This window comes from Artemia sp. Qi Xiang Cuo, chromosome 10, assembly GCF_049724085.1.
Source record: "Artemia sp. Qi Xiang Cuo chromosome 10, ASM4972408v1, whole genome shotgun sequence".
Classification (NCBI taxonomy): domain Eukaryota; kingdom Metazoa; phylum Arthropoda; class Branchiopoda; order Anostraca; family Artemiidae; genus Artemia; species Artemia sp. Qi Xiang Cuo.
In genome coordinates, this window is record NC_142803.1 from 63,612,711 (window position 1) to 63,625,475 (window position 12,765).

General features: G+C 33.5%; 2 protein-coding genes and 1 pseudogene across 3 annotated transcripts in view; all 3 read left to right on the forward strand.

The window, feature by feature from the left end:
* The window catches only part of LOC148948018 (uncharacterized), a 527,253-nt gene that overhangs the window by 167,053 nt on the left and 347,435 nt on the right, over positions 1-12,765 (forward strand). The gene's annotated exons all lie outside the window — the stretch shown is intronic.
* LOC148948019 (uncharacterized) overlaps positions 1-12,765 on the forward strand; it is a 437,936-nt gene that overhangs the window by 96,865 nt on the left and 328,306 nt on the right. The window lies entirely within an intron of this gene.
* On the forward strand, positions 2,538-3,665 carry LOC148948021 (actin, cytoplasmic pseudogene; annotated as a pseudogene).

Here is a 12,765-nt window from a genome sequence, read left to right on the forward strand (position 1 = left end):
TTCAGCTCCTAAACAATAGTCTTCTAAGTGCATAAGTACCCCTACTTCTAGTGTATGTCTTAAGTAGTCAAATAGATTAAGTCATTAGCAAAGTGGTTGTTTCTACCATTTTATTTAAATTTTTCATATATAATGAACCAAAATCAAAGTGAACATGTCTATCTTTTTTTGAATATTTACTAAAATTGAAAGTAAGGAAAGAATTTCTTCCTTAACTTGATAACAAGACAATTTCTTTTTATTATAATAATGAGAAAATTTTTACTCACCAGAAATTGCTTAGAATTATCCATTTTCTATGTAAATGTTTACAAAAAATGTCTGTAGTGTTAAGTTGAATAAACTATTTAAAACTGTTGAACAATCTAATTTGAAACCTGAATATATACAAAAAATAATTGCATAACAGTGAAACAAGACATGCTGGTTTTGGTTTATCACTAAAAAAAAGACATTGAACTTTGAAATTGCGTAAATCTATTGGCAAAGAAAGATGTATTGACCAGTAGAATAGAATTATCTACCAGAAAAACCTGTTTGTACGGGGGCGTAAGCAAAATAGTACCTTGGTTACTACTCAGATTTTAGAGTATGAAGGGGAAATGGGATGAATGGTAAGGGGGATTTCAAAACTTTGAATGACCTTTAAAAATCTGTGAGATATAGCAATGACACCTTGCAAAATAGATCTTCCGTTTAAATGAAGTACAACAAAATTGTTTTCAGCTTCAAAACTTCGCTCAATCCCAACTTATAAGGTATTAAATATATGCAAATACATTTCCTAAATTTTGGAAATAAAACGTTGATATGGCTTAAAATTCTGCTCAAATAACTGAAATTGCATTTTCAGAACTAAAGCTAGAGAAAAAGAAACTGACAACTGAAAATTAAGGTAAAATGTTGTTTTGTCAAAATTTCAATGGGTAATGGGTATTTCAAAAACATCTTCCGATGACATAAAAAACATCTTCCCATGACATAAATTGTCCTCTAAAGTCGATTCTGATGTTTGTAGTGCTCTACGTCTTAGCACTTAACAAATATTTGAAAAAGCTTCTGAAGTAGAATTTTGGAAAATTTTGAGTTTGGGGGGAAGGGGATCTCAAGAACATCTTCCCATAACATCATTGGTCCTCTAAAGTCGATTCTGATGTTTGTAACGCTCTATGTCTTAGCGCTTTAGAAATATTTAAAAAAGCTTCTAAAGTAAAATTTTGGAGAATTTTGAGTTTTTGTGGAAGGGGGATTTCAAAAACCTCTTCCCATGACATAAATTGTCCTCTAAAGTCGTTTATGATATTTGTAGCGCTCTATCTATTAGTAATTTAGAAATATTTAAAAAGCTTCTAAAGTAGAATTTTGGAAAATTTTGAGTTTGGGGGAAAGGGGATTCCAAAAACATCTTCCCATGACACAAATTATCCTCTAAAGTCGATTCTGATGTTTGTAGCGCTCTATGTTTTAACGCGTTACAAATATTTAAAAAAGCTTCTGAAGTAGAATTTTGGAAAATTTTGAGTTTGGGGGAAGGGGGATTTCAAAAACATCTTCTCATAATATAATTTGTCCTCTGAAGTTGATTCTGATATTTGTAGCGCTCTATCTATTAGTACTTTAGAAATATTCAAAAAGCTTCTAAAGTAAAATTTTGGAAAATTTTGAGTTTGGGGGGAAGTGGGATTTCAAAAACATATTCCCATGACATAAATTGTCTTCTAAAGTTGATTCTGATGTTTGTAGCGCTCTAGGTTTTAGTGCTTTACAAATATTTAAAAAAGCTTCTGAAGTAGAATTTTGGAAAATTTTGTGTTTGGGGTGAAGGGGGGTTTCAAAAACATCTTCCCATGACATAAATTGCCCTCTAAAGTCGATTCTGATATTTGTAGCTCTCTATGTCTTAGCGCTTTACAAATATTTAAAAAAGCTTCTAAAGTAGAATTTTGGAAAATTTTGAGTTTGGGGCAAAGGGGGATTTCAAAAACATCTTTCCATGACATAAATTGTCCTCTAAAGTTGATTCTGATGTTTGTAGTACTCTATGTCTTAGCGCTTTAGAAACATTTAAAAAAGCTTCTAAAGTAGAATTTATTATGCAAAGTGCAAAAATATTTATGGTGTCTGAGAAATAATATTAATTTTTTTTGTTCAAAATAGAGAAATACCTGAAATTTTTAAAATAGTTTTGTTGTAGGTTCAATTTCATCAACAAAAGTTTTATTCCATCTCTTACTTCAAAGTTATAATTGTCTCCTGGAATCAAACTTTTTTTTGCTCAACTTCTAAAGTGCGTATCTTTTGTAGAAAAGAAATTCAATTTTTATTATAGTTTTCAGTTCAGAATCGTTAAGGTTATTTTGTAAACTGCAAAAATTTTTATGGTTTCCGAGCAATACTTTTTATTTTTTATTTCAAACTGGAAAAATATCTGAAAATTTTAAAATTAGTTTTATTTTTTGTTAGGAATTTGCAACTCGATACGGTACTTAAGCTTGTAACGTCATATTATAGTAAATCTTAAGACATTTGAAAAAAATATGACAGAAGATTTAGTTGCAATTGTTATTGATAATGGATCAGGTATTTGTAAAGCAGGATTTTCAGGAGATGATGCCCCAAAAGCAATGTTTCCTGCTGTGATTGGACGTCCAAAACATACGGGAGTGATGATTAATTCAGGCAGCCAGGATGCTTATGTTGGCGATGATGCTCAAGCAAAAAGGGGAATTTTGAGACTTAAGTATCCTGTAGAGCATGGAATTGTCACAGATTGGGACGATATGGAAAAGATTTGGCATCATACCTTCTACAATGAACTTCGCGTTGCCCCAGAAGAGCACCCAGTTTTACTCACAGAGGCTCCTCTTAACCCAAAAGCCAATAGAGAAAAAATGACTGAAATCATGTTCGAAACTTTTAACACCCCTGCTATGTATGTTGCCATCCAAGCCGTCCTATCCCTCTACGCATCTGGAAGAACCACTGGTATTGTTCTTGACTCTGGCGATGGTGTCTCACATACTGTACCCATCTACGAAGGTTATGCCCTTCCACATGCAATTATGAGATTGGACCTTGCTGGTCGAGATTTGACAGATTATTTGATGAAAATTTTAACTGAGCGAGGATATTCCTTTACCACCACTGCCGAAAGAGAAATCGTTCGTGATATCAAAGAAAAACTTTGCTATGTCACTTTGGACTTCGAACAGGAGATGGCAACTTCCGCCAGCTCAGCATCTCTTGAGCAAAACTATGAGCTGCCTGATGGTCAGGTCATGAATATAGGTAATGAGAGATTCAGATGCCCAGAAGTCTTATTCCAGCCATCTTTTCTCGGTATGGAGTCTGACGGGATTCACGAAACAACGTACAAAAGTATCATGAAATGTGACGTTGACATAAGAAAGGATCTCTATGGCAGCATCGTTTTGTCTGGAGGTTCTACCATGTTCCCTTGGATTGCTGACAGAATGCAAAAGGAAATTACTACCATTGCACCATCCACCATGAAGATCAAAGTCATTGCCCCTCCTGAGCGTAAATACACCGTATGGATCGGTGGATCTATCTTAGCTTCCCTCTCAACATTTCAACAGATGTGGATTTCTAAGCAGGAATACGATGAGTCTGGACCATCCATTGTTCACAGAAAATGCTTTTAACTTGTTTATGCAAATAGTAAACATGCCAAAATATGTGATTTTTGTTAAACTTATTCTGTTGAAAGATGAAACCATCATCCTTTTATGGTTAACCTTGCTTAGACAATGGATTAAGACTGACTTAGATAGATAGTGGTTACCATTCCTTAATCAGCTAGGAAAGACAGTTTTTTTCGCTTTCCAGTTTTTTTTCAAAATATCCGGGTGTCAGCAAGTAACTAGCAACCTAGTAAGAGACGACCACGCCCATAGTTAAAAAAATGCCCATTATTCCTAAAACTACAATCACATCATAAAACTTAGTACGCTATTAGAACCTTATTCTCTAATACTCCTATGTAGGAAAGTAACTGCCCCTTGGCTTGAAAAACAAGGAAAATATATCACTTCAAAAATCAAGAAAAGTGGCTGCAACCAAGGTATTCCGCATCGAAAGCAGGTTTGTTTTTCCATTTTTTTCTCCCCATTCAAGCCAAGGGACGGTAAGTTTGCTATATGGCTATTTCGGACAAGGCGGTTCTAACGGTGTACTTGTTTTGATCTGAATCTATTTTCAGGAATTATGGGTTACTTTAGTTTTTACTATGGGGCGTGGTCGTCTTTGACTAGGTTGCTAGCTACAGCTGCAACCCAGATTTTATCTAACATACCTTATAGAAGCAACTTTCAAAAGATATGCGTTTGAAGTTATATTGTCAATAAATTATTTCATTTAACATTAACATATTATTCTTTGCTGTATTTTTTTTCAAGGAATCGAGCAGCTAACTAAGTCCAATAAATGCAATGATATGTTCTTCGAATGATCGTCTTTTAATTAGGTTGCTAGCTACCGCTGCACCCCGGGAACATTAAAAAAATATTTTATCTTTAATTACAGAAGGAACTAGTTGTAGCAAGTTTTACTATTGAGACGAGTCGCTCTTACTATACATCTCTTACTAGGTTGCTAGCTACCGCTGCAACCCGGATATACATTTCAGGAATTATTCTAGTTTTAGTTAACAAATAAATGTTCTGTTAAAACCCCCAAAAATTACTGCATTTTACATAATAATGGATAATTATATTAAAAGAACCTAATTGACAAATACCCTTTATGATAAACTATATCGGTCCTTTACGTAAACTACTGCTGTAACCCGGATTCACATATATAGTTATGAGAGGCAGAGTGGCTAAGGGGTCAAAGGCACTGGTGTTAGCAACCTGTCTCTTCGGAGGCGTGGGTTCAAATCTTACCGGAGAAGAATCGGAGACATCGGAGAACATAAGATTCATCTCATCGATTAGTTATTCCGGCATATCTCCCTGATTTCGAGGAATCCTTCTTCTCAAGCCATATTTTTGCGCTCGTTCCAATATTGACGAAAGAAGTTGCTTTTCGAGGTCAGTAAATGACTTGGTAAATTCATCTCTTTGTTTTTTTTTTCATTATCAGTATAAGTAGATCCAATGAGTTTTTCTATAATGCTTGCTAAAAGAGTATCTTCACCGGACACTTTTTCATACCACACTCTGCAATAGGGGCAATTCTTTTGGTTCTGTTCCCATTGAAGGATACAAGTTTTGCAGAACGTATGCAAGCATGGCAGTTTGACCGGTTTCACGAATAACTCACTGCAAATGCTACAAGACAGGTCTGAATTTAACAGATCAAGCTGTGTCTCTTTTTCTTTGTGTATCTGTTTCGACACCATTATTTTATAATTGTTTTTTTTTTAATTCACATAAAGCCACGTGTCAAGTCGTTGAAACCTAGCAAAAAACGAAACCAAGTTCAAAATATAATTTATCCCTCATATACCATAAATATTTTTGCAGTTTATATAATAACTTTAGTGATCCTGGACTGAAAACTAAATTAAGAAAAAAATTGATTTTTTTATAGAAATACACATTAAATCACGCGTCGAGTAGGTAGAACCTAACAAAAAATAAAACTAATTTAAAAATTTCCAAGTGTCTTTCTAGCTTTACTTAAATATTGAAATTATTGCTCAGACATCACAAGTATTTTTGCAGTTTACATAATAACTTTAGTGATCCTGAACTGAAAACTAAAAGAAGAAAAAATGATTTTTGTTACGGAAATTCACATTAAATCACGCGTCAGGTAGTTAGAACCTAACAAAAAATTAAACTAATTTTAAAATTTCCAGGTATCTTTTTAGTTTTACTTAAAAACTTAAATTATTGCTCATATACCATAAATATTTTTGCATTTTACATAATAACTTTTGCGATCCTCAACTGAGATAAACTGGTTTGTCTGTTATTAGCCAGAGTCGAATTGTGCTTGGACTGGCTTATGAAGCAAATTGTGTGTTTTTCGTCAACCTGCGGCTTCTATAGAAACTCTAGTAGAATTTAATCACTTTTTTCTTGTTTTCTCATCTGTTCCTCAAAAAAAATTAATCCCTTGTATCTTTTCAACATATTATTGTAAACAGTATTCTTTTGAATATGATTTCTCCGTCACAAATCATCACTCGTGCCTATGGATCAATACAGACTTGATAGTATTCAGGCGATAAGCCTCGTCATTTCTGTATTTGATGTTTCTCCGGATTGATGCAGACATGATAGTATTTTGACAATACTGTTCATTATCTCTGTATTTGATACTTCTGCGGATGGATCCAGACTTGACAATTGAAGTGATCGTCTCTTACTAGGTTGCTCGCTACCACTGCAACCTGGATTACTCCAATGATCGTCTTTTAATGAATCTTTATTAAAATTCTTTACTCTAACAACCAGGATGACGTCAGTTACAACTTGGGTTTCTTTTTATGCTATATCATTACAAACAGGAAAAAGCCTACGGCTTTTTCTTCTTTGAAATAGTAAGAGACAATCCTCAAGCAATCAAGTAGCTATCTAAGTCCAATGTATGCAGTGGTATGTTATTCTAATGATCGTATTTTAATGTAATTTTCTTGATTTTCAAGCCAATATATTTCCCTTGCTGTTCAAGCCAAGGGACTGAAAGTTTCCTATACAGGGATTTCGGACAAGGCGGTTCTAATGGTGTACTTTTGTTTTGAGAACTGTTTGAACAGTTTTAATGAACTAAATCGAGCTTTTATGTAATGACGTCAGTTACAACTGGGGTTCGTTCTATGCTATATGATTACAAACCAGAAAAAACTGCGGCTTTTTCTTCTCTGAAATAGTAAGAGACTAACCTAAAATAATCAAGTAGCTAACTTAGTCAAATGTATGCAATGGTTTGCTATTCCAATGATCGTCTTTTCATGTAATGGGTTTTTATAATTCTTAACATTGGACGTGATCGTCCCTTACTAGGTTGCTAGCTACCGCTGCAACCCGGATTCTTTGAAACAGAAAGAGATGAACTTCAAACAATCAAGTAGATAACTAAATCGAATGTATACAATGAGTTCTTATTCCAATGATCGTCTTTTAATGTAATAGAACCTAACCAAACATAAAACTAATTTTAAAATTTTAAGGCATTTTTCTAGCTTGAATTGAAATATTCGAACTATTGCTCGGATACCATGGATATTTTTGCAGTTTACACAAGCTGCAAAGAACACACAGGCTGATCTTTTTAAATTGAGATAAATTTTACGAATGTTTTACCAGGATTACGAAAAATATTCAAAATTAAAGATTAAAATTATCTCTGAAAGAATAGATTTTGTTGAAAAGTCAGCTAGAGAGGCTTTCGCAAAACTTCATAGTAATATCCAAAAGAAATGTTGCATGTTTAATGAAAAGCTTCCAAGGTATGGACCGGCAACTGTGGAACAGTTTACAGATGTAATGGGTAATCTTATAAATCACTGTGAATATATGGAGGCATAATTGTCCTTTACTTAGTTTCAGCTTAAATTCGATGATCGAGCCTTTATGTAATAAAGATTAAAATTATCTCTGAAAGAATAGATTTTGTTGAAAAGTCAGCTAGAGATGCTTTCGCAAAACTTTATAGTAATATCCAAAAGAAATGTTGCATGTTTAGTGAAAAACTTCCAAGGCATGGACCGGCAACTAAGGAACAGTTTACAGATGTAATGGGAAATCTTATACATCACTGCGAATATATGGAGGTATAATTGTCCTTTACTTAGTTTCAGCTTAAATTCGATGATCGAGCCTTTATGTAATACTAACTACATCCAGGGACTATGACGTCATTGATCAATATTGTTTATAAAAAGTTAAGTTTTTCGTAAAAAAATAATTAATTAAAAAAATTAAGTGCAAAAGGCGCTAGATCTATAGATTTCCTTTAAAATGAGCCATTGAACAACTCTCTCCAATGTTCCAGTGCCGAGGTATCTGTGGAAAAGAAGAAAGAAAGAAAAAAAAATATCCCGTTTGTGGAGAATAACGTGGTTTAAGTTAATTTTCATGATTTTCAAGCAAAAATATTTTCTTTTTTATTCAAGCCAAAGGGTGGTAAGTTTCCTTTATAGGGGTTTCAAACAAGGCGGTTCTAATGGTGTACTTTTTGTTTTGATCTGACTCTTTTTTAGGAGTTAGGGGCTTTTAAATTTCTTAACATTGGACGTGATCGTCTCTTACTAGGCTGCTAGCTACCACTGCAACCCGGATACACAGCTCTTTATTATGACCCCGAACTGTTTGATTTATTACTCAAGTTGCTGTTGGTTCAGTTCGTTCCTTATTGTAATCACATCTGCCGCTGCAGCCTGGAAACCGCTACAATTTGGATAGCTTGTAGCGACCTCTAGAACCACCGTATATAAGTTACTATGGGCAAGAGATCGTTCTTTACTGTAAATTTTTACATTTCTTAACATTGGACGTGATCGTCTCATACTAGGTTGCTAGCTACCGCTGCAACCCGGAAACTACAAACTATGATTATGGCATCATTGATCAATCTTTAACATGAAATGTTCTTTACTGTAATGGTTTGTTCTTTACTAGGTTTCAGCCATCTCTAAGGCCATGATATTGATGGAAATTACATAATCCCTATTTATGATTCAGTTAACATGGGCCAGGTGTCGTGCTTTATTGTAATAGTTGCTAGCTACCGCTACAACCCAGATTCCAGTTAATATAGATTATAGTTCGCTCTTTAATGTAAAATATCTTTGAAAAGACTTCAGTATGAAAATACATCAAAAATACAATTTTTTTTGACAAAATTGATTCTACTTTAAAAAGTATTTTATTTTTAATAACAAAAGGCACTTGATGTTGCAATTTCCTTTAAAATGAGCTCTTATACAGCTCTCTATGATTTTTCAGTGCCCAGCTAGCTGAGGAGGAAAAAAAGCGGAAAGAAAAAAATATCCCGTTTGTGGAAAATAACTTGGTTAAAGTCAATTTTCTTTATTTTCAAGCCAATATATTTTCTTTGTTATTCAAGCTAAAGGGCGGTAAGTTTCCTTTATAGGGGTTTCGGACAAGGCGGTTCTAATGGTGTAATTTTTGTTTTGATCTGACTATTTGTTTTAGGTGTTAGGGGGTTTTATATTTTTTAACATTGGACGTGATCGTCTCTTACTAGGTTGCTAGCTACCGCTGCAACCCGGATACTTTATTTTTGATTTGATTATAATTTTAGGAGTTATGGGCTCTTTGTTTTTTATATATATATTTTTTACTTTACGGCGTGATCGTCTCTTACTAGGTGTCCACCTACATCTGACAACCGGATACTTTAATAACCTGAACCGTAAACCATTAATAATTATTAATAATTACCTGATTACAAACAGGAAAAATCCTAAAGCTTTTTCTTCTTTGAATTTAGTAAGAGACGAACCGAAAGCAACCAAGTAGCTAACTAAGTCCAATGTATGCAATGGTTTGTTATTCCAATTATCGTCTTTTAATATAACATTGAATGTGATCGTCTCTTACTAAGATGCTTGCTACTGCTGTATCCTGGATATTAACCTGATTATAAAAAGGAAAAGCCAACAGTTATTTTTTTTTTGAAATGATAAGACCAACCTAAGACAATCAAGAAGCTAACAAACTCCAATGTATGCAAGAGTTTATTACTCCAAGGATTGACTTTTAACGTAATTTTGCCAAATATTTAGTAGAACCAAAAGAACTGTTTAAAACAGTTAGAAATACTTTTTTCTTGAGTCGGTGTTCCAGGAATTTGTTCTAAATCATTAGTCTTACAAATACATCTACTAATAACCCTAACAGGCTCGTTTTCACCATAATTGAAAAACATTGCTTTTCCTTCGCTGTTGATAGGTATGCTTGTATATATATTTTTATTGCTGCTAAATAAACTGTAATTGCTCCTTCCAAAATTAATATACGAATTATCTAAGAAGTACGGCTCCGTATATTCACTGTGTTGTCGAACATTTTCCATTACATCTATAAACTGTTCCGCAGTTGCCAGTCCATACCTTGGAAGCTTTTCATTAAACTGACAACATTTCTTTTGGACATTACTATGAAGCTTTGCCAAAGCATTTCTAGCCGACTTTTCAACAGCATCTGCTCTTTGAAAGAGAATTTTAATCTGTAATTTTGAATACTTTTCGTGATCCTGGTAAAACATGCGTAAAATGTTTCTCAATTTACGAAGATCAGCCTGCATTTTTGCCATCTTCTTGTATTTCTGAATGTAATTTTTTCCTTTGTCCTTATGTCTTCTTCTGTACAACCTTGCAGAGAATTTAATGTTTTCATTATAGATTTTGCCACCCCAGTATCTGCCCATTATTCTGGTAGCAACTTTTTTCTTATGTTCGTTTCGGTAATCTTTATCGTTATTATCATACAGTTCCTTGCTCTTTTGTTTGGCTGCCTCAATTGTTGCTTTTCTGTAATCTTCATCATTATCATACCGTTCCTTACTCTTTTGTTTGGCTGTCTCAATTTTCGCATGTCTACAATCTTCATCATTGTGATAACACATCTTGCTGTTTTGTTTTGCTCTCTCAATTATTACTTCTCGATACGCCTTGTCAGTTGAATACCTTTGCTTTTTTCTTTCCAAGACGTTGTCTCTGTTTTTTGTATAGTACTGTTTTTTTAAATTACGTATAATAACTCGCTTAGAAGGCATCTTATTACAAAACAAGAAATAATATTTTCATCTAATTAACACTTCTTATAACTCGTATCAGGTATCCATAACCTAACAAAAAATAAAACTAATTTTTAAATTTTCAGGTATTTTGTTAGTTTGAATGAAAAGATTAAAATTATTGCTCAGATATCATAAATATTTTTGCAGTTTACATAATAACTTTAGCGATTCTAAACTGAAAAATAAAATATATATTAAAAAATGTAAGTTTTTGGTCGGAAAATACATAGTCAATCCCACATCGGGTAGTTAGAACCTAACCAAAAATAAAACTAATTTTAACATTTTAAGGTATTTTTCCAGCTTGTATTGAAATATTCAAACTATTGCTCGGATACCATGGATATTTTTGCAGTTTACACAAGCTGCAAAGAACGCACAGGCTGATCTTTGTAAACTGAGAAAACTTTTACGAATGTTTTAACGGGATTACGAAAAATATTCAAAATTAAAGATTAAAATTATCTCTGAAAGAATTGATTTTGTTGAAAAGTCAACTAGAGATGCTTTCGCAAAACTTCATAGTAATATCCAAAAGAAATGTTGCATGTTTAGTGAAAAGCTTCCAAGGGATGGACCGGCAACTGTGGAACAGTTTGCAGATGTAATGGGAAATCTTATACATCACTGTAAATATATGGAGGCATCATTGTCCTTTACTTAGTTTCAGCTTAAATTCGATTATCGAGCCTTTATGTACTACATCCAACGACTATGACGTCATTGATCAATATTGTATATAAAAAATTAAGTTTTTCGTGAAAAATAATTAATAAAAAAATTAAGTGCAAAAGGCGCTAGATCTAGAGATGTCCTTTAAAATGAGCCATTGAACAACTCTCTACGATGTTCCAGTGCCAAGCTATCTCTGGAAACAAAAGAAAGAAAAAAAATATCCTGTTTGTGCAGAATAAAGTGGTTAAAGTAAATTTTCTTTATTTTCAAGCCAATATATTTTCTTTGTTATTCAAGCCAAAGGGCGGTAAGTTTCCTTTATAGGGGTTTCGGACAAGGCGGTTCAAATGGTGTACTTTTTGTTTTGATCTGACTATTTTTCTAGGAGTTAGGGGTTTTTATATTTCCAATGTTAAGAAATATAAAAACCCCTAACTCCTAAGAAAAGAGTCAGATCAAAACAAAAATTACACCATTAGAACCACCTTGTCTGAAACTTCCCTATAATTAACTTTCTGTCCCTTTGCTTGAATAACAAAGAAAATATATTGGCTTGAAAATCAAGAAAAATGACAGCTACTACAACATGACTTTCGTTGACAACGTTGACTTTCCTCGATTGAACGACTTTCTAGTGGAAAATATACTTACAAGCGTGTTTAATATTGATTTTAGTGCCCTACGAATAAAATGTTATAAAAATGTATGTAAATTGTTTATTAATAAAAATAATGTATATACATGAAAAAAAAAACGACTTTTCTACTCTTTAGATTTCATCTTCTTCTACGTATAGGTACTTGTCGAGAACAACTAATGCAAGTAGATTATCAGAATTCACAGTACTGATCCTGATGTGCTACCATGGCAGGGTCACATTTTCTACAGTAGAGTGTAACTTCACTCTTATCATATCTCTTTGTATAGTCAATGATACTATTCTCATTCATTTTGTAGAATTCGCATGTTTCAAACAGTGTCCTCAAGTGGCGAATCACATTCCGTCACAGCCAAATAAAAATCAGTGCGCTGATAATCATAGTAGCATTGTCTTCACAACGATTACGTAGAAACCAAATTCTTTTGTTACTCCAACAGTTGAATCACTGACCTGGCTCCTCCTTCCAGAACGATCTAAAGCCACGACGATACCAATCTCTTAGCAATAAACTAAAATCACGCTTAGCATTCTTTCTAATCATACCAGGATGTCTTCTCCCACTGATTACATTTATCATAATTGCAATACGAGCATAGATGCCCTTTAGGAGGAGAGTCAAACATCACTTCAAGACAGGAATTCCAACCTTTAATTTGTACAGCATATCCTCTATGCAATTTACACGGGTT